Consider the following 22876-nt stretch of genomic DNA (forward strand, 5'->3'; position numbering starts at 1 on the left):
GGCCACATGGCAACGTTTGCCACTTTATGAACGTTAAAATACTTGCTTATTTTCTAGTTCAGAGAGAAGTTTGGTGCATTCAGTTACATTTGCAAGTAATTCTTTTTGAAGCATAGGCTGATACAGGTACAACAATAAAACCTGGAACTGCCAGTTATATCTGCCTCAAAACAGCTTTTGTTTAATGACTGTAATAAACTTCAAGAGAACCATTAGGTACCAGAACACTTGTAAGTCATTTTTATCACTGTGGATGAATGCTTGATTAAAAATAAGTTAAGTACATGACAGAATTATTTCACACCCAGGACCATAACTTATATGCTTGTACCTATTCATTTCTTGAAATTCCTATTGGTTTCAAACTAAATCGCTATTAATGATTCACTATATCAATTTAAAATGACAAAGTAGTTGTATGTGGCTTTTTTGTAGTAAAGTAACATATCTTATTAGTTCAGACAATATTCCGAACAGCAATGATGAAACTCGAGTAATTCATGAGAACTGTGTGGTCCAAACATGTTCTGTTTTTTTAAAAAACATTTTATTCCTTTTGAAACATAAGGAATTCATCCATTATGTGAATATGTCTATGGCTCTTTAGTAGTGAATATACAGACCCAAAGATGTTAAGAGAAACATGAACGTTTGGCTTTTAGAAACAGTCTTGAAAATTCACTGTTAACTTTACGGAGTGTAACTAAGAGAAATAATCATGCATTACTTTTTCATGTTGAGATTGAGGAGATGATTTGAAGCAGTTTCTCCATTAAGCCTTACAATTAAATCCCAGTGGATAGTCCACCTAATGGGCATTTACGCTGATCCTTCGTGCTCTTTTGCGCTTCGACATTTATACTTCATGAGGTGAAATATTCAGGCTCCCTGGCTATTCATAAACAGGACTCTTAGTATAATTTCAACGAGACACCATAAGCATCTATTCATGTTTAAATGAGACGCTAGTGTCCTGGTGACATTTTATCTTGCTGACATATTCAGTTTTAAGCATGTACAATGGACAATACAAGGCCTGAATGCAAAGCTGGGTGGTATTTTGAGGAAAAAGTAAAGGTAGAAATCATTTTTAAACAGTAAGTTTTTTAAATTTGGCTTAAACAGGCTGTTTTGTTGCCAGATTTTATTGTTTCATTTATTAGTTACTTATTCTGACTTCAGCCTGCAGCTTTTCATCTTCAACCACAATGCTTCTCTTTTCATTGGGAGAGGGGCAATCATTAAGTTCAGACCACCAAGACATGACAAAAAGCCAGCAGGATCATCTGCCAGTTCTCCTATTCCTGAATAAACATAGGAGCTGCAATGCTTTTAAATATGTAAATAATCATCAATTGCAATAGAATAATATTTACTAATTTGGAAAATCTGGTGAACATGGTTTGAAAATATGGATTATTTCAGCATTATTGAAATTTGAGAAGTGCCAAATTTATTCACCAAGCAGAATTAATGATGAATAAAACAACGAGCAATGAAGAATAGTAAGATTAAATGAGAACTTACCAGTTTGAAGTTTGATCTGTATTTTATGAGTAGTTACGATGAGGGAATACATGAAAACCACGTCCAGCACGCATGCGCGACATACTTCAAAGCAGCGGTGTTGAATCACAGAAACAACACAGTAATTGAAATAAACATAGTAAAGATAAGGAGAATTAAGTTACCAGTTGATCTCTGCAATTGAGGGTGGGATCGGAGGGCACGTAATCCCTCATTGTAACTCCTCATAAAATACAGATCAAACTTCAAACTGATAAGTTCTCGTTTAATCTTACTATTTTACTTCAGAGTGACGTTAAAGCTATGTGATTTCAAACCGTGTAACAGTTCATACTTCACTCACTGCCAAAGTCATCCAAGGGAGTAAGTATGTTATCGTAATCAACCATGAATCTGCTTATAAAACAATAATGGTATTTATTTTGAAAACAATAACAAAGTAAAATAATGCTCCCCAGGGCTTAAATTATATGTTTGCAGAGTCCAAAATTATTTCTGCAAATAAAACAGGTTCTGCTAATGGCTTGTTGTAGAACGTTTGAAAGGTTTTCTTCCTGGACCACCCTGCTGTTGCCAAAATGTGGTCTAATGGCACATCCATTCATTTAGCCGCCGATGTGGATACTGCCCTGGTGGAGTGAGATGTGTAAATGTCAGTATCCACTCCAGCAGCTCCCAGTACCTGTTTGAGCCACCTAGCGATGGTTTGGCTCGACACCCGACCATGTGTTTTTTTGTGGCTGACCCATAAAGCTTTTTCTCTCCCTCGGGAATCTTTAGTTGTGTTGATGTATAACAGCAAATGAGTCATGACACATAAACAGGGGTCAGGTGGGTATGCCTGGAATTCCATAACAAGACCTGAAGTTCCAGGTCTGCTCTGTTTTGCCAGCTCCTGAATTGTGAATTTTATTTGGTCTGGTGTTATGACCATGTTGTCCAGTCTGAGTAAGTGAAGGGACTGGATCCTTTGTGCTGAGTATTGCCATCAGCATGACCATTTTCAGGGTTAGCTGTTCCAGAGTGAGGGATCTGGCTGGTGACCATCCCCTTAGGTATGTCAGGACAACACTGACATCCCTGATCTTGGTATACCTGGGCCTTGGGGGGTTTGAATTGAAGATCCCTCTCATTAATTTGAGCACCAGCGGATGGGACCCAATGGCCTGTTGTCCTGGTGCCTGTCTTAGGGAGGCTGACAGTGCACTTCTAGCACAATTGATAGCGAAATAGCTCAGACCTTCATCATGATGAAGGCTGGCCAGGAACTCAAGTACATGCGTTATGGTGGTTGATGAGTAAGTTGTCCCTGTTCTCGAGCAGTATGTTTCCCATTTTCTTATGCCCGAGAGGTATTGTTTCTTAGTGGAGAGTCGGTGAGACGCTGTCATCGTGTTGATGGTCCTGTTTGTCAGGATCCAGTGGTCGTGGTCCATGTGGGGACCAATGACATAGGAAGGACGAGGAAGGAGGATCTGCTGAAGGAGTTTGAGCAGTTAGGGAATAAATTAAAAAGCAGAACCTCGAGGGTACTGATCTCCGGATTGCTACCTGAGCCACGGGCCAAATCGGCGAGGGTACGTAAAATTAAAAAGCTAAATGCGTGGCTCAAAGACTGGTGTGGGAATAATGGGTTTGGTTTCTTGGGCCACTGGCACCAGTACTGGGACAGGGGGGATCTGTTCTGTAAGGACGGACTTCACCTGAACGGTGCTGGGACTGGGGTCCTGGCAAATCATATAACTAGGGCAGTAGAGAGGTCTTTAAACTAAGTAGGGGGGGGGAGGTATCAAGGGGGGTAATAACGGCAGGGGTAGAGGAAATAGAGCAGGGTATCAGTGGGGAAGCGGAAAGTCAAAATGTGACAGGAGACAGAATGTGTGAAGATAAAGCTTTAGATGTAAAAGGGGCAAAAACGGAAAGGAAGGGTAGTAAAAATCATCTGAAAGTGCTTTATCTAAATGCACGGAGTATTCGTAATAAGATAAATGAATTAACGGTGCAATTAAGTATATATAGTTATGATATCGTGGCCATTACGGAGACATGGCTGCAAGGGGATCAGGACTGGGAGTTAAATATAGAGGGGTACTCGACAATTAGGAAAGATAGACAGGAAAGAAAGGGAGGAGGGGTGGCCCTTTTAATAAGGGAGGGAATAACGGCAATAGAGAGGAAGGATATTGCGTTGAAGGATCAGGATAGTGAAACAGCTTGGGTACAGATAGAGAATAATAAGGGGAAAAAAACACTAGTGGGTGTAATTTATAGACCTCCAAATAGCTGTGACGCTGTTAGTCAGAACATAAATCTGCAAATAGTTGACGCATGTAAAAAGGGAACTGCTGTAATCATGGGGGACTTCAATTTTCATATTAATTGGGCAAACCAAACTGGGCAGGGTAGACTAGAGGAAGAGTTTATAGAATGTATTAGAGACGGGTTCCTAGAACAGTATGTCACAGAACCGACAAGGGGGGAGGCAATCTTGGATCTGGTCCTGTGTAATGAAGCAGGATTAATTAAAAATGTCATAGTTAGGGACTCGTTGGGAACAAGTGACCACAATATGGTCGAATTCCATATTCAAATAGAAGGGGAGCAGGTTGAAACTCAGGCTAGGGTGCTTAGTCTAAATAAGGGGGATTATGAAGGTATGAGGACTGAGCTGATCAAAGTTGACTGGGATAGCAGACTCAAGAATAAGACGGTACATGAGCAGTGGTGTACGTTTAAGGGTACACTGTATAACCTTCAAGAAAAATTTATTCCTATGAAGAAAAAAAGGGGTAAGGGTAAGAACAGTCAGCCATGGCTCAGTAAAACTATAAAGGATAGTATTCGGCTGAAGGCAAGGGCATATAAGGTAGCCAGAGATAGTGGGAGGGTAGAGGATTGGGAAGCATTTAAAGGTCAGCAAAAAATAACTAAGAGATTAATTAAGACGGGGAAAATAGACTATGAAAGGAATTTAGCGAACAACATAAAAACTAATAGTAAGAGTTTTTATAGCTATATAAAAAGAAAAAGGGTGGCTAAGGTGAACGTTGGTCCATTGGAGGGTGAGACTGGAGAGTTGTTGGTGGGGAACATGGAAATGGCAAAGGCATTAAACGAGTATTTTGTATCAGTCTTCACCATAGAAGACACAAAAAATATTCCAACGCTGGATAAACAGGGGGCGGTAGGAATGGAGGAGCTAAATACTATTAAGATCACCAAGGAGGTGGTATTAGGGAAATTAATGAGACTGAAGGAGGATAAATCCCCTGGGCCTGATGGATTACATCCAAGGGTCTTGAGGGAGATAGCGGTGGGGATTGTGGATGCATTGGTGATAATTTTCCAAAACTCCCTGGAGGCAGGAACGGTCCCAGTGGATTGGAAAATGGCCAATGTAACACCTATATTTAAAAAAGGAAGTAAACAGAAGGTGGGTAACTATAGACCGGTTAGTCTAACATCGGTGGTGGGTAAAATGTTAGAGACAATTATTAAAGAAACACTAACGGGGCACTTGGATAAACATGACTTCATCGGACAGAACCAGCATGGTTTTGTGAAGGGGAAGTCCTGTTTAACGAATCTGCTCGAATTCTTTGAGGAAGTAACAACCCGGGTGGATAAAGGGGAACCAGTGGATGTGGTATACTTGGACTTCCAAAAGGCTTTTGACAAGGTGCCACATAAGAGACTATTGCTAAAAATAAAAAATTATGGGATTGGGGGTAATATATTAGCATGGGTAGAGGATTGGCTAACAAATAGGAAGCAGAGAGTGGGGATAAATGGTTCATACTCGGGATGGCAACCGGTAACTAGCGGGGTTCCGCAAGGGTCGGTGCTGGGACCCCAGTTGTTCACAATTTATATAAATGATTTGGAGGAGGGAACCAAGTGTAATATATCAAAATTTGCGGACGATACAAAAATGGGAGGAAAAGTAGGGGATGAGGAGGATAGGAAGAGTCTGCAAAAGGATATAGATAAGCTAGGTGAGTGGGCAACAACTTGGCAGATGAAATTTAATACTAATAAATGTGAAGTCATTCACTTTGGGAAAAAAAAAATGATAGGGCAAGTTATTTTCTAAATGAGGAGGTGCTGCGTTGTAATGCAACGCAAAGGGATCTAGGGGTATTAGTACATGAATCACTGAAAGTTAGTATGCAGGTGCAGCAAGCAATCAGGAAGGCCAATGGAGTTTTGGCCTTTATTGCTAGGGGGATTGAGTATAAAAACACGGAGGTCTTGCTGCAGCTGTACACAGTATTAGTGAGACCACATTTGGAATACTGTGTACAGTTCTGGGGTCCATACTTAAGAAAGGATGTACTAGCCCTGGAGGCAGTGCAGCGAAGGTTTACAAGATTAATTCCTGCAATGAGGGGATTGACATATGAGGAAAGGTTAAGTAGGCTGGAACTCTACTCTTTGGAGTTTAGAAGAATGAGAGGCGATCTCATTGAAACATATAAGATCGTGAGGGGCCTTGATCGGGTGGATGCACCGAGGATGTTCCCAATGATCGGGGAAACTAGAACTAGGGGACATAGTTGCAGAATAAGGGGGGGGCTCTTTTAAAACTGAGATGAGGAAGAACTTCTTCACCCAGAGGGTGGTTAATTTATGGAATTCACTGCCCCAGGGAGCAGTGGAAGCAGAAACTTTAAATATATTTAAGACTAAAATAGATGTTTTTTTAGCTGCCAAGGGGATAAGGGGCTACGGGGAGAGGGCAGGGATATGGACCTAGGTATGGTTAGTATAGTAAGACCTGAGTGATCTCCTGGACAAGTGTCGATCGCCTAGATTGGGGTCGGAGAGGAATTTCCCGGATTTTTTTCCCGAATTGGACCTGGGTTTTTATCCGTTTTTTTGCCTCCCCCAGGAGATCACGAGGTTCTTGGGGTGGAGAGGGGTGATAGCGGTATAAAGGGGAGGGTAGTGTCTTGTGTTCTGTGTCTTGTGTCTACTGTTTGTGGGTAAGTGTGTCTGTTTAGTGTTCAGCCATGAGCGAATGGCGGTGCGGGCTCGATGGACCTGGTGGTCTGCTCTCGCACCTACTTTCTATGTTTCTATGTTTCTATGTCAGTCCCAGGTCCAGCAAAGGTCTTTTCAGAATCTGCAACCCAGTAGGTTAATTCTGTCATGGCATGGATGGCTTTCGCCTGACGCAGGGTGAATCAGTAGATCTGGCCTACTGGGAATGGTCATTGGTGTTTCAATGACTCTGTCAAGGACCACTGGGAACCATGGCTGTGTTGGCCAGTCGGGTACTACCAAGATGCCTGAAGCAGAGTCCATCTGCATTTTGCGTAGTACCCGACTGATGAGGCAGAAGGACGGAAAGGCATAGAAAAAATAGTTCCCCCAGTCCAGCGCAAATGCATCCATCACCGCTGCCACAGGGTCTGGTTCCCAAGCGACATACATTGGTACCTGGTGATTAAGTCGGGATGCAAAGAGATCGATATCTGGTGTGCCATATTGCTTTGTGATTTCAATAAATACTTTGGGATTTAACATCCATTCGGTGTTATCATTAAATTGGTGTCCGCCACTGTATTTAGCTTACCTGGTCGGCAAGTTGCTGAGAGCCAAATATGTTTGTCGACACACCATTGCCAGATTGTGTTGACCAAATTGTCACATGATATCGATTTTATCCCACCCATATGGTTAATATAGGCCACCAATGTTGTATTATCAATTTGTAAACGAACATACAATTGGTGCATATTTGTACAATATGCCTTTAAACCATAGAACGCACCCAACATTTCCAAATAGTTTATGCCCAGTGCCTGTAGTAGTGATGATTCTAGATTAGTCCATCTACCACCTGTGTTGGATATGGTATTAGTTGCTCCCTAGCATTGAGCACTGGCATCTGTTTGTATAGTTAACGTTGGGTTATTGATGATGGAACTATACCAAATTTTCTCTATCCACCATTGTAGCTCTGATATAGTTTCAATGGGCAATTTCATGGTTCGGTCAAAATGTCCTGCATGTCGTTTTAACGCTTGCACCTTTGCTCTTTGTAAGTTTTGATAGTGCAAAGGTCCAAACTGGGTAGCTGGAAATGCTGCTACTATATTTCCAAATACTCTTGCCACTTGTTGGATGGTTGGTTGATTGTTAACCATTAATTTGTTACACGTTTGTGCCATTTCTGCTGATTTCTATTTTGGCAATGTTACAGACATGTGGACTGAGTTAATTGTGAATCCCAGATAGTCCATAGTTGTGGATGGTGTCAACTTAGATGTATTGGATGTATGACAAAACCCAGGGTTTCAAATAAATGTTTAGTAGCTAATACAGCTGAATTAGTTAATTCCATGGTTTTGCCTATTATTAAAATATCATCAAGATATGGCATGACAATACTTTTTTGTTTTCTTAATATTACCAAGGCTGGTTTTAGTATCTTGGTAAACATTCTTTGGGCTGATGTTAGATCATTAGGCAACGAGTTGAACTGCCATTGTTGCCCCATCCAGGTAAATGTTAGGTATCTACGATGATCCTTTTGAATAGGTGCTGAATAGTAGGCATCTTTTAAATCGATGCTTGAGATAAAGTATCCTTTGGAAATAAGTTGTTTGGCAGTCACAAATGTTTCCATTTTAAAGTGTATATACTTAACGAAAGTATTCAATGTAGTTATGTCAATGATGATGTGACATCCACCAACTTTTTTGGTTTTGGTAAATATATTTGAAACAAATTCCAAAGGTTCATGTTCAGAAATTTGTCAATGATACCCTTTGCAAGTAACCTCACCAGTTCTACTTGTCCCTCTAGTTTTTCTTTTAGTGAGAGGGTAAAACCCCTTTTGGGTGCATGCTGAACTGGTGGCATGTTTTCTTGAATAAATTCCAATTTTGTATCCTTGAATACTGTTAAGTATATAACTATCAAATGTGATAGTCCTCCATGCTTCCATGAATAGGTGTGGTCTCCCCCCTGTTAGCACAATTCCCCGCCTGTTATGTACTGGTAGGAACCAGACCCACCTACCTCCATTGTTATTGGTGGGTTTATTTCTTCTGTTTCTGGTTCTGGTTCTTCGTCGGTCGGGGTGGTGCTGTGTGGGGGTGGCACATTTTCCATGGGGTCCGCTCTGGGCCCTGGCCTAAAAAAGGCTTCCGGGGATGGTGTGTGGACCCTGAGCTGTCACCAGTCCCATGGAATTGACGTAGACTGGTGGATGCGATGGGGTACTGCCGCTTTGGTTGAGTGGTTCTGCTCGTTCCGGGAGCTGCCCTCATGAGACCAAATGCTTTTGATTCCTCATCCAGGTCTTTGACTTGTTTGGGCAAGTCCTTGCCAAATAGCAGGATCTGCGGTTCTGAGGCCAGTGTTCTGCACAATCCTGCAAATTTCGGAATGAGGGCAGGTCTTATTGCTTCCTTGCGGAGGTTATTAATCTCGTACTGTGTGTTACACAGTGGAGCCAGGGTATCTTGCTGATTCGCAGTCATGTCTACCCCATCCATGGAATGAGTATAGGAGGTGATAGCTGACGTCAGGAGCTTCAGTATTCGCTGCAGTTTCAGTTCTTAGGTTCTTATGCCCTGTCCAATGTATCCCCAGATATATGGCTGTTGACAGCAGGTACATTTAGTAAAATTCAGTTTTCTGGAGGCGTGTAGAGGTCCAACGCCTCATTGACTACCTGTTTTTGCAGTGGTTTGAATGAGAGGCAGTCAATGCTGGCCGCCAGTTTTGGCTGTAATGGCCTCCCCGCTCGTGGTATAGCCACGTAGTGGTACACCACTCCCAGCAGCTCTTCCTGTTCCTGTACCCTGTGCATACTCCCGATATCTTCGGCCAGTGAGGACAAGCCCAGTCCTGGTCGCCAACGCTCCCCTCAGCTGAGGGAGATGCAAAGGCCAGTGCGTGGTAGTGGACTGGGGCGGGAGTGCCTGAACTCCCTTGGCAAGCTTGCCCCATCTCCCGGAGCAAGTCACACTGGAGCATTTATCCACGAGCCTCCCCATTCGGCTCAAACGTCCACCTTTACCGCTTTTGGGTGGTGAGTCTTCTGTACCGGACTCGTCGGAGTATACCGACCGGTCTGACTTCCTTTTTGCCTTTACCTCCAGCCCGTTGCTGTTGTTCAGGCTGTGCTAGCGGCGCTGGGGTCGGCTCAGAATTGGCGTCGGTGACTGTGGACCGCAGCGTGTGTGGTCCAGGTGCCGCCAGTCGCCCCCTACTGATGGAACCCTCCTGTTCCATTGGAGTCGAACGTCGAATGACCTTTCTTCCTTGTCTTGCCTTGTTCATCCTGAGTGCACAAACCAGAACAAGGTATATGAAAAACACGACCTCAGAGTAAGTTAGTTACCTGAAGGTCCCGTTTTTAAAGTTCTAGCGGGAGCTCCTATACTCCCGTTCGTCGCTGTTGCACTGCATGAGACGCTATGTCGCGCACGCGTGCTGGACGGGGTCTTCACGTAGTCACTCACGTGACTCCGAAGTAAAATGCAGGATATTATGGCTCTCAGGATTTCCATGAGCATTAAAGATATTGCCATCAGCTTGATATTGGACCATGTTATAGTCGCTGCTTGTGTTGTCTGCGTTTATGCTGGAAAAGGTCTGCAATGAAAGTTATGCCCGCTGTGTCACACGGTGGTGCAGCGGTAGAGTTGCTGCCTCACAGCGCCTGAGACCCGGATAAGATCCTGACTATGGGTGCTGTCTGTACAGAGTTTGTACATTCCCCCCAGGACAGCATGGGTTTTCTCCGGGTGCTCCGGTTTCATCCCACACTCCAAAGACGTACAGGTTTGTAGGTTAATTGGCTTCAATAAAAATTGTAAATTGTCCGAAGTGTGTAGTATAGGGCTAATGTACGGGGGTCGCGGACTCTGTGGGCCAAAGGTTCTGTTTCCGTACTATACATCAAAACAAAAATAAACCAAATTAATGATAGATAAAAATCGCACTTCTTTGGGGAGCAGTTCTTTGTTCACTGGGAGCTGACGACTATGGAGGAATCTGGTAATGATTCTTCCTGAGGTCTTCTTCTTCTACTTCTTCTTATAACCATATAACCATATAACCATATAACAATTACAGCACGGAAACAGGCCATCTCGGCCCTACAAGTCCATGCCGAACAAATTTTTTTCCCCTTAGTCCCACCTGCCTGCACTCGTACCATAACCCTCCATTCCCTTCTCATCCATATGCCTATCCAATTTATTTTTAAATTATACCAATGAACCTGCCTCCACCACTTCCACTGGGAGCTCATTCCACACCGCCACCACTCTCTGCGTAAAGAAGTTCCCCCTCATATTACCCCTAAACTTCTGTCCCTTAATTCTGAAGTCATGTCCTCTTGTTTGAATCTTCCCTATTCTCAAAGGGAAAAGCTTGTCCACATCAACTCTGTCTATCCCTCTCATCATTTTAAAGACCTTCTTCTCGTGTATGGCGTGCACAGCCTAAAGTTGTAGGACTTGTTCTATTTAATCCTATTTGATTGTGCACGCTGGGTTGATTGCATTCATCGAAACAAGGCGGACCACGTGAAGGTTGCAATCTTCCACCCCCTTCCTGAGGTAGGGAGACCTTTCTGTTGTTCCTTCAGTTGGGTTGGTTTTGATTATGGCAAATCTGAATTACGATATATCTTTTGGTATATCGTACTCTTGTCAGTTGTGAATGTTGAGGATGAGTATTTCTGGCTGAAGTCCTTCACCATTGAAGATAGCATCTGGTACAAAAACCTTGTTATATTTGTGTTGGAATAGGACTTTAGCGACATTATTAGTCTGAAATGAAAGCAACATTGACTGGAATTTGCTGTTGTGGATGAAGTGGAGGATGCTTACATCTTGGAGAAAGAGGAGGAAGAGGACGTGTTCAAAGTGTTCCTTTCTGTAAGAGCTGACTATCTGTGGTTAATAAGTTAAAAACATGGCAAGTTTCTGTAGGAATCTACATGTAGCATTGTTCCAGCATTGTTTCATGAACATGAGTGCACAGTTAGAACAACAGCAGAGGAAAAGGGCCTTTGGCCCACACTGTCTGCGGTGATCCTCTCCCTGAAGCCTCTACGCCCTAATCCAGCCACCATTATGGTAAAATGATAGTGGTTTACAAAATAAAGACACAAAGTGCTGGAGTACCTCAATGGGTCAGGCAGCATCTATGGAGAACATGGATTGATGACATTTTGGGTCAGAACCCTTATTCAAATCAATTGTGGTTGGGGAGAGAAAGCTGGATGTGGGGGTGGGACATAGTCTGGCAAGTGATAGGTCAATGCATGTGTTGGGGGGGGAGGGGGTTGATAGACAGTACATCCTCACAATTATCTACCTATTACTTGCCAAGAGAAAAAACACAAAGTGTTGGAGTAACTCAACGGGTCAGGCAGCATCTCTGGAGAACTTTGATGTAAGCATCAAGTCTGAAGAAAGGTCCTGATCCGATGATTCTAAGTTTTAAAGGGGATCTATGGAGGAACCTTTTTGATCCAGAAGGTAGTTTGGATCTGTCATGAACTGCTTGCAAAGATGGTGGAAGCAGAAACTCTCAGAGTATTTACAATCTTCTAGATGGGCGCTTAAGAAAACAACGGGTCAGGCAGCATCTTTATGACTTAACAGGGTCCCAACCCAAAATGTTATCTGTCTATTACCATCTACAGATGTTGTCTGACCTGCTGAGTTCATTCTGCAGGTCTGATTTTTACTCAATATTCCAGCATATGCAGGATCCATAGATGAACACATGAATCACCTAATTGTAGTACTGCAAGGACCAAGTGCTGAGAATTGGCATCAGTATAGACAGGTACTTGATAGCCAGGGCTGGCTAAAGGGTCTGTTAATATGCTGCATGACTTTATGAAGTGCCAACATAATTATCAACCTTTCTTGTGGAATTTAGTGCAGTGGTTCTCCTGACTGGGGTAGTTTATATAGTCAATGTTACACCAGTTTGGATGGCTAGAAATTTAAGAATGAATGTATTCATTCACTGTGGTACAGAGCTGCTCCAGCACAAAGCTGGATCTGAGCCCATGTCTGATATGTCCGTGGCCATACTGGACCCTACCACTGTCTAACATGGCCCAAAGCCAACTCTTTATCTCTCTCACACACACCAACAGCCTCGCTCTGTCTGCCAGCTCTATTTTCTCTCTCTCTCTTTGTCTCTGACTTATTCTCTGAATGCATGCTATCTTTCACTTACAAAATGTCAGCATTACCATGTTACAACTTATAACCAAGTACTAATTCATGTTTTAAATTATTTGGCCAATTATGTTTGCATATTGGGCAGATTGTGCTTTACTGCGAATCACTCAAAATATATTTTATTTTTTAAATTCTAACAACTTAATTATATGGACACAGTGCTAAATACATCAGAGGACAAGAATAGCCATAAAATAAACAAAGAATAAATTGCATTTTAATTTTGCACCGTTTCATATATTGTTTTCTCGATTATAGTTTAAATCCTGGAAAAGATGGAAAAATGAGTCCCAAGTAGCTGGCAAAATCTCCAAACAGTTTCAAGCTGATTGAAAGGACAAGACTATTTCTAGCCACAATAAATCAAATTATGATTATTCATTTATATCCCAGCAAATCAAGAAGTTATTATATTAGATAGTGGATATTTAGTTAAGTTCCTTATTTCTGCTTATCCAAGTGAATGTGAGTTCAACAGGAATGATATTTTTTGAGTTTCTTAAAGCATGGTTCCAGTAATAAAGAGTAATAAATAGTAAACTAGTATAATATAAAACTCTGATCTTGGATGTTTGCTTGCTTGTGCGTTTGTTCGCTTGAACTTTTTCTTTGATTCACATCTCCTCGAAAACCCGACGTGGTAACGGTGAAATGTTTACATAATCCAGTAGAGATTTACCTCATAACCATATAACCATATAACCATATAACAATTACAGCATGGAAACAGGCCCTTCTAGTCCGTGCCGAACACATAATCTCCCCTAGTCCCATATACCTGCGCTCAGATCATAACCCTCCATTCCCTTCCCATCCATATAACAATCCAATTTATTTTTAAATGATAAAAATGAACATGCCTCCACCACCTTCACTGGAAGCTCATTCCACACAGCTACCCCTCTCTGAGTAAAGAAATTCCCCCTCATGTTACCCCTAAATTTCAGTCCCTTAATTCTCATGTCATGTCCCCTTGTTTGAATCTTCCCTACTCTCAGTGGGAAAAGCTTTTGACCTCATGATCTCAAAAATCTCCTCATCTGTAAATTTGATTCATTATTTGCCGAGTTTTTTCTAAAATTGTTCACCAATCTGACATATTTAAAAAATCTAATGTGCTGAATCAAGCTGGGTGACGTCACAATGCCTTCGCTCCTCGCGGCAAGCTGTGCAGAATCTTCAACGCACAGGGGCACTGTTTTCCACAAGTTATGTGGCCCAGCTGCCATCCCTCATCCCCCCCCCCCCTCACACCCCCTGGGCTCTATGTTTAAGCCATTGAACATGTGATCAAGTCATGCTCCACTGGGCACCTTCAAGTTCTACAAAATGGCGGTGGTGGTCGTTATCGCAGTGTGGGCACGGACAAGCACAGTGGAAAAGAGGACATCACAGGGGATGACCTCCTCTCTGTCTCCCCTGCCCGATCGTCTGTCATGCTGGTGGGTGTGCTTACATCTCGCAGAACCCACGATCGGCCGGCCCTCCACTGCTTTTCACAATCCTTAGATCGCTCCGGGTCTCACTCAGGTCGATGCTGGCCACAGCCTAGCTCGGGCTTGGCGCTCGGTGGGGCGGCTTGTGCTCTATGACCGGGGTAGGTGCTGCCTCTACCCCCGGCTCCTCCCTACCCAGGGGAGAGAAAGAGGGAGAAGTGGGGGAGGGAGGGCAGGGAGAAAGGGTGAGGGGGAGAGAGGGGGTGAAGAGGGAGGGGTGAGGGAGGATGGGCAGGTGGGAGGAGGGGGGAGTGGAGAGGGGGGAAAGATAAAGGGTAGGGGGGGAGAGGGGGGGGAGAGGGGGGGAGGGGGGGGAGGGGGGAGCCTTCCTCCCTGTCCTCCCCCTGTCTGCCCCCATCCCTCTCTGCCCCCTTCCTCTCTGACCCCCCCCCTCCATCTCTGGCCCCCCTCCCTCTCTGCTCCCCCTCTACCCCCCCCCCCTCCCTCTCTGGCCTCCCTCCCACTCTAGAGAGTGGTGAATGTTGGGACATATGGGTGAGTGGTGGAGTATTGCTTTTGGGAATCGGACTTCCCCTGTGATGCCGTGCCCCCCCACCCATCAATCTCAACCCCCCTCCCTCTCCCTCTCTACCCCCCCCTCCCCCACTGTCTCCACCCCCTTCTCTCTCGCTGCGCCTGTGCAGTTGGGTATTATGCATGAGTGGATAGGGCGGGGGATGGGGTAAAAGGAGCAAATTAATAATATTAATATAATATCGGGGTGGTGGGGGGGGGGCATTAGTGTGTGTGGGGGGCGGTTAGTGTGTCCCCCTTGGTCCAGTGAGTAAACAAAAATAGTAAGATTAAACGAGAACTTACCAGTTTGAAGTTTGATCTTTATTTTATGTGGAGTAACGTTGAGGGATTACATGAAGACCCCATCCAGTACGCATGCGTGTCAATCTTCAAAACAGCAGTATGAAATCACAGAAAACAGTTGTTGAACTGAACATAGTAAGATAAGAGAACCATAATACCTGTTGAACTTTATGATAGAAGGCTGGGAGCGGAGGGTACGTAATCCCTCAACGTTACTCCTCATAAAATAAAGATCAAACTTCAAACTGGTAAGTTCTCGTTTAATCTTACTATTTTACTTCAGAGTCACGTGAGTGACTACGTGAAGATTTTAAAGCTCTGTCATTGCATGCCATGGAACCGAGTCCAGGCGTCATACACTGCATCAGTAGGCCAATGATGAATGAACGTTAAGAATGCATTCAGACATGACATAGATATAGACATGTTGATGCTATTAATGAATAATAGTGGCAATAGTAACCTCCCTCAACATGGAGGAAGTATGAACAATACCTAACATAGAGTTGGCAAATACCCCTGATCTGGCAATAGGTTTATTCTGAATATTTGGACAGATCAATACTTTGACCATCCTGCAACCGCTAGGATGTGGTCTATCCCTGCTGCTGAGATATAGCGGTCTTGGTGGAGTGAGACTCAAAGTACACTCCTGTATATGCCAGACCCATATAACCATCTGGAGAAGGTTCGTAGTGATTCCTTCTAACAATATTTTATGTAACTAATAATATTGCTGTCAGTCTATAAGGCTCTTAGGAACCTTGACATACTGGTGTAGATGCGTGATCACACGCAACCCAAGGTCCATGGGATATGCAACTCTAGTTTGGTCTTGTGTCCCTGTCTAATCTGCTTGATTAATCATAAACAAAACATGTTATTATAGCCCGCAGATATAATCATCCTATCCAATGTTGCAATGACTGAACCCATAGGGCTGTACTCAGTGCCATGGCGTAATCACTAGTACGTGAGTATGACCATGGGCAGGGATGTTGCTGGTGCCCATCGGTGAAGTGATGTAGTACAATGTTAACAACCCATATCTCTGCGTCCCTAAACCTGGGAGGTTTTAAGCTGATGATACCTTAATTCTCTGGATATCAGAGGGTGAGAACCGGACAGAATGGTTTATGAACTCATCAGCCAAATGATTAGGAGGTACTTAAGGCACAGTAATGGAATAGTAACTTAATGCTATAACCCCATAAAACTGAATTTTAATGTGTCAGTCATCCATGCCGAGTTAAATGTAAGGAAGCATAAACAATGCATCCCATCTCCTATGCAGATTGCTGCTATTTGGTGCTATCCCTGCAATCTGTAGTGAGCACTCATAACGCTCATGGTTTGACAACCCGAGCCGCAGAAATGATCTCTCAGAGTCTGTAAGTCTATGATTGATTATATCATGCAGAGGATGGTTTCAACATTACAACTGAACCAGCATCTTTTTATCCGGAATCAACCATGTAAGGTTTTGTGTTCATTCTTTGCCTCAGCAGGAGTCATATGTGTATAACCCAGGCAGGCACTATGAATACCCGGAAGCGGGAATCTTGCTGAATTTTTCAAAACCCGCCTATTGAGGCCCAATGGAGGAAGAAATAAAAGAACATTCCTTCCTAATGTAGCGAGAATGAACCCATCGCCACTGTATGCCTCGTTCACTGTTGATTGAAACTGGATGCAAGCAACTCAATAGTTAGTGTTCTATCAATCCACATTGTCATTAAATACTTTGTGATCACACATTCATTCTGTGTTGTCATTGATTTTGCATAATAATACACCAGTGCTAAATGTGGTTTGGTAAAACTATCACTGGATACTTTGATTTGATTGTACCTTTGTGATTAACATATACCATCACCAAAGTGTATCACCTTGGACTTGTGCATGCCGTATATGCATACCTACACACTCTTTAATGCCCAGAATGCACCTGGTGTCCATTGGCAGTTGATACCATGACTGAACACTTGATAACTCATGCTAATCCCATCTGCCTCTGTAACTAGAGATGGTATTAGTAAATTACCCATCTTTGGGCAATAGCATCAGTTTGGAAATGACTGAAGATTTATGGATAAGAGGTTTTAGTGGAGCAAAGCTGTCCATCATTGTGACTTTGATTGTTTCAGCTAAAAATAGCAGAGGTCTAATTTATTTTCTCAGAGCTGATCCCAGACCAATAAATGGATGATTGTATCCCAACAATCAATAGTTTCAGTTGGCATCAACTTAATTTAAATTTAACTGGATGGATGAGAACCAATTCCTCAAATATAGCTATGTGGCTGATAAGGCTAATTTAGTAAAATACAGTATCTTCAATATCATCCAGATTTAGCCATGCTACTTGTTTGTTAGCTCTGTGCAGCCGAAGCACTGATAGTAGTGATTTGGTAAATAATCTGGAAACTGGAGTTAGCCCATTGTAATGCTACTGAGTGAATCGTTGCCTCATCCAGTTAAATTTCAAATATCTTCAACCCTGTGAGCGGAAATGATCACATGGAAGTTATTCAGAAAAGTCTATACTGCACATGCGGGTTGAGGCTGTTGACAATGATCAGTCCACATTCCATTCTTGTGAGCCTTATCTTGAAAGGCAACTCCAACCATATCTGTGTGCAGTATAAACTAATCTAGTGTTATCCCAAACCAGTGTAAATATTCAAACCAGTTTAATATTACCAACTTGTATCCGTGACTGGAGACATCATCGATGAGGTTCCATACATTTATCCGAATGGGAGGACTTATGCAACCCGGCCAGGAGCTGCCTCAAACATGTGTGCATGATTTTACATCTGCTCCTGGAGGCAGAGGAGCTCACGTACGAGGTTGGCGCATCTTCCAGGAAGGTCGTTATGGGCTGTGGCCTAAAAAAAAAGACCTTTGTCCTGGTTGTGCTGCCTTCAAGCTTTCACCAGCTTCAGTTCATCATGGTTTGCTGGTGGGTGCATAGGGGTGCTGCCGTCGAAGATGTGAGGTTTTGCATGATGATGTGGCCTTCCTGAACCCGACGGCCACTCGTCGAGCTCCTGCTGCTGGTAGTGTTGGTCCTGCACCCCCTGCACACGTGGTTTATTCAGCCAAACCCCTGTCTTTAGAGTCAGCCCAGAAGTGACTCCTAATGCACCCCTCTGTCGAGGGAGATGCATTATGCAGCCCTCAATAAGGTACTGCTATGGGTGTCCCAGGACCCCCTGGTGACTAGGCTCCATATACCGGAGCATGTCACATTGGAGCTTCTGATCCATCAACCGCTCCATGCGGGATATGCGATCACAGTTGCTCCCACCGCATCCATTCCTGTAACATATTCTCACCAAATAGCACACAACGACCTTCGAGTAAGGAATTTACCTGCATGTCCTTTTAAAACCTTCTGCTGCGGGGCAACACTCATCCCGAGCCTGGTCTTGTGGTCGTGGTTTGTTACAGGTGGGGTTCCTCTGTGGTCCTTGTAGAAACACTCCGTTGTGGGTTATTTCTCCCCACAGCTTTTTCTCCGCGGTCCCTTATAACAGGGCTTCTCCTCCGGAGTTCTCCAGCTGGGGCTTACTCCCCCCCCCCCCCCCCCCCCCCCCCAAATCTGGGTATCCCCGCAGTAACTGCAGCCGGTCCCTATCAAAGGGATAGCCGCGATTTACAAAGTCGGGGGGGGGGGGGGTGGTATCCTGCTTTGGGGGGGGGGGGGGGGGGGGGGTATATATGAGCCCCGGCACCAGTGGCACAGTACTTACTGCCGTCCGCTCCTCGCATCCCGCAGTCTACGGAGCGGGTTCTCAGGTCGCTCCTCGTATTCCACGGTCTCCGGAGCGGCTGTCCTTGTGTCCCCGTCACCAATATGAAGCCGCTGGCACCACTGTCATCGGCTCGAAGGTGAATCCACCGCTATCCGCTCCCCGTTTCCCACGGTCTCCGGAGCGGCTGTCCAGGTGCCCCCAGCACCAATATGAAGCTGCTGGCTCCACTGCAAGCGGCTCGATGACGAATCTGCCGCCATCCGCTCCGCGTTCCCCGTGGTCTCCGGAGTGCCCAGTCTCCGGAGCGGCTGTCCAGGTGCCCCGGCACCAATATGAAGCCGTTGGCTCCACAGCCAGCGGCTCGATGGCGAATCCGCCACCATCCGCTCCCCATAGTCCACGGACTCCCGAGTGGGTTCTCCACCAATATGAAGCCGCTGGTTTTACTGCCAGCGGCTCAAAGGTGAATTTACCGCCACTCGCTTCCCGCATTCCGCGGTTCCGAGCGCCTAGGTCCGTGGGCGGGATTCCCCGTGACCGGGGTTCCCTGAAGTCCAAGACTGGGGTTTCCCCTCCATCCCGACTTAGCCCCGGACCTTTAGCAGGACCTCGAAGTAGAGGTTCCTGCAAGAAGATTTAAAAAACCTGAAAGTATTTTAAAAAACTTACCTCAGGTCTGTTGCTGGCAGGAGAATCACGTTCAACCTGCCAGTCGTCACGCAATGCGATAGACGATATGACATGCATGCGTACTGGACGGGGTCTTCACCTGGTCACTCACGTGACTTTGGAGTAAAATAACCTGGATATCTCAACGGAAAATGGAAAATTGTGGAGATACGATACGATACGATAAATAACTTTATTTATCCCAGGATGGTTGGGTGGAAGAGTCAGTCTACCCCACAACAGAAGGGGGAGGAGTTGTACAGGTTGATAACCACAGGGAAGAAGGATCTCCTGTGGAGTTCTGTGTTGCATCTTGGTGGAGCCAGTCTGTTGAAGGTGATCCTCAGGTTGACCAGTGTGTCATGGAGGAAGTGAGCTTTTTTTTCCAGGATGCTCTGCAGTTTCAGGAGCATCCTTCTCTCCAAGATCACCTCCCATGAATCCAGATCCACTTATGGGATGGAGCCAGTCTTCCTGATGAGCAGGTCTCACAAGTAGAGCGAGGAAATTAGTTAATATTTCAGACTGATGGCTTTTTATGAAATAATCAAACTGCATTGTTACTCAATATCAAAAATTAACTGCAGATGGTGGATATCTGAAATAATACCAAAATATAAAGGAAACACTTAGCATTGTTTAAGAAAGAACTGCAGTTGCTGGGAAAATCGAATGTGGACAAAAATGCTGGAGGAAATCAGCAGGTGATGCAGCATTTATGGAGAGAAAGAATAGGCGACGCTTTGGGTCGAGACCCTTAGCTAAGTGTTGTGGGTTGACACACTTAGCAGGTCATGTGACACATGTGGAAAAGAGAAACAGAGCTAACAGTTTAGGACCAGGCCCATTATCAAAACTGGGAAAGGAGAGGAAAAACAAATAGCTTTTAGGAAAGGAGAATGTGAGGGAAGCTATTGTGCTTCTTTGTCTATGTAATGTGCTTTTATTAGTGAGGCTATGGATCATGCACAGCATGCCAGCCTACATGAATAGTATAAGAAAAAGAAAGTGAATCAGATAACTCATTCTGTCTGCATCATAAATGGCCATTTCTGCCTTTGATCATTTTGCATTTGTTTTTCTTATTCTATCAGTAAAGCCTAGCCTCGTGGGTATGTCCCATGGTGACACTATTAAAAACACATTTCACAACAGAGGAGCAAAATGTACTTGTAGCTGGCCCCATTAACACATTTGGATTCATCCTATCAGAGATATTCTCTTTGATTTATCTATCCATCCTTCCCCTATCTGCTCTTCTACTGAAAACAAACTTGTTTCCCTTCCTTTTCCCAGTTTTGATGTAGGCTCCTGAACCTGAAATATTAATCGTCCATCTTCCACACCTGACCTACTGAGTGCTTCCAGAATGATCTGTTTCTATTTCATGTCTGAAATATTAGGTCCATTTGTCGCTCCACAAATGCTTTGCTGAGTATATGGGAATTTTCTGTTCTTGTTACAGAAAGGAACATGTGTAATATGATTTATTCACTCACTATTCATTTATGCCTCTCAGCCTGATGAAGGGCCTTGACCCGAAACGCCACATATTTATTTTCTCCAGAGATGCTGACTGTCCCACTGAGTTACTCCAGCTTTTTGTGTCTACCTTTCGTGTAAACCAGCATCTGCAGTTCCTTCCTACACATCAAGTTCAAGTTCAAGTTCAAGTGAGTTTATTGTCATGTGTCCCTGTATAGGACAATGAAACTCTTGCTTTGCTTCAACACACAGAACATAGTAGGCATTTACTACAAAACAGGTAAGTGTGTCCATATACCACAATATAAATATATACACACTGAATAAATAAACTGATAAAGTGCAAATACGTAACAGAAAATGGGTTATTAATAATCAGAGTTTTGTCCGAGCCAGGTTTAGTAGCCTAACGGCTGTGGGGAATTAGCTCTTTCCTGAACCTGGTAGTTGCAGTCTTCAGGCTCCTGTACCTTCTACCTGAAGGTAGCAGGGAGATGAGTGTGTGGTCAGGATGGTGTGGGTCTTTGATGATACACCAGCCTTTTTGAGGCAGCGACTGCGATAAATCCCCTCAATGGAAGGAAGGTCAGAGCCGATGATGGACTGGGCAGTGTTTACTACTTTTTGTAGTCTTTTCCTCTCCAGGGCACTCAAATTGCCGAACCAAGCCACGATACAACCGGTCAGCATGCTCTCTACTGTGCAGCTGTAGAAATTAGAGAGAGTCTTCCTTGACCAACCGACTCTCCGTAATCTTCTCAGGAAGTAGAGGCGCTGATGAGTTTTCTTGATAATTGCATTAATGTTCTCGGACCAGGAAAGATTTTCAGAGATGTGCACGCCCAAGAATTTGAAGCTCTTGACCCTTTCAACCATCGACCCATTGATATAAATGGGGCTCTGGGTCCCCCCTCCTACTGCTTCCAAAGTTCACAATCAGTTCCTTGGTTTTGCTGATGTTGAGGGCCAGGTTATTGCGCTGGCACCATATGGACAGTTGCTCGATCTCTCTTCTATACTCTGACTCATCCCCATCAGTGATACGCCCCACATCAGTGGTGTCGTCAGCGAACTTGATGATGGAGTTCGCACTGTGATTGGCTACGTATTCATGGGTATAGAGTGAGTACAGCAGGGGGCTGAGCATGCAGCCTTGAGATGCTCCCGTGCTGATTGTTATCGAGGCTGACACATTTCCACCAATGCGAACAGACTGTGGTCTGTGAATGAGGAAGTCGAGGATCCAATTGCAGAGGGATGCGCAGAGACCCAGTTCTGCGAGTTTGGTAACCAGCTTGGAGGGAATGATTGTGTTAAATGCCGAGCTGTAATCGATGAATAACAGCCTGACAAACAGTATGAGTTTTTGTTGTCCAAATGGTCCAGAGCAGAGTGGAGGGCCAGCGAGATCGCATCCACCGTTGATCTGTTGTGACGGTAAGCGAACTGCAGTCGGTCCAGGTTTTTGTCGAGGTAGGAATTGATTTGCTCCATGATCAACCTCTCAAAGCACTTCATCACCACCGGCATTAGTGCCACTGGTCTTTTTGGGCACTGGTATAATTGATGCCTTTTTAAAGCAGGTGGGGACCTCAGACCTCAGAAGTGAGAGGTTGAAAATGTCCGTAAAAACTCCAGCCAGTTGGTCCGCACAGGTTTTTAGAACACGACCGGGTATACCATCAGGTCCAGGTGCTTTTCGGGGGTTCACCCCTCTGACGTATTTCCTAACGTCGGCCTCTGTGACTGAAACTGAAATGCCATCACAGCGAATGGGGGATCGGGAAGGCACATCAGTATTCTCCCTATCACATGATTTATTCACTACTGGAGAAGTTACAGTTATTGCTGAATTATGGAGACACTCAGGCATTGATACAAAATGATT

Source organism: Leucoraja erinacea, chromosome 4 (assembly GCF_028641065.1).
Source record: "Leucoraja erinacea ecotype New England chromosome 4, Leri_hhj_1, whole genome shotgun sequence".
In the NCBI taxonomy this organism is placed as follows: domain Eukaryota; kingdom Metazoa; phylum Chordata; class Chondrichthyes; order Rajiformes; family Rajidae; genus Leucoraja; species Leucoraja erinaceus.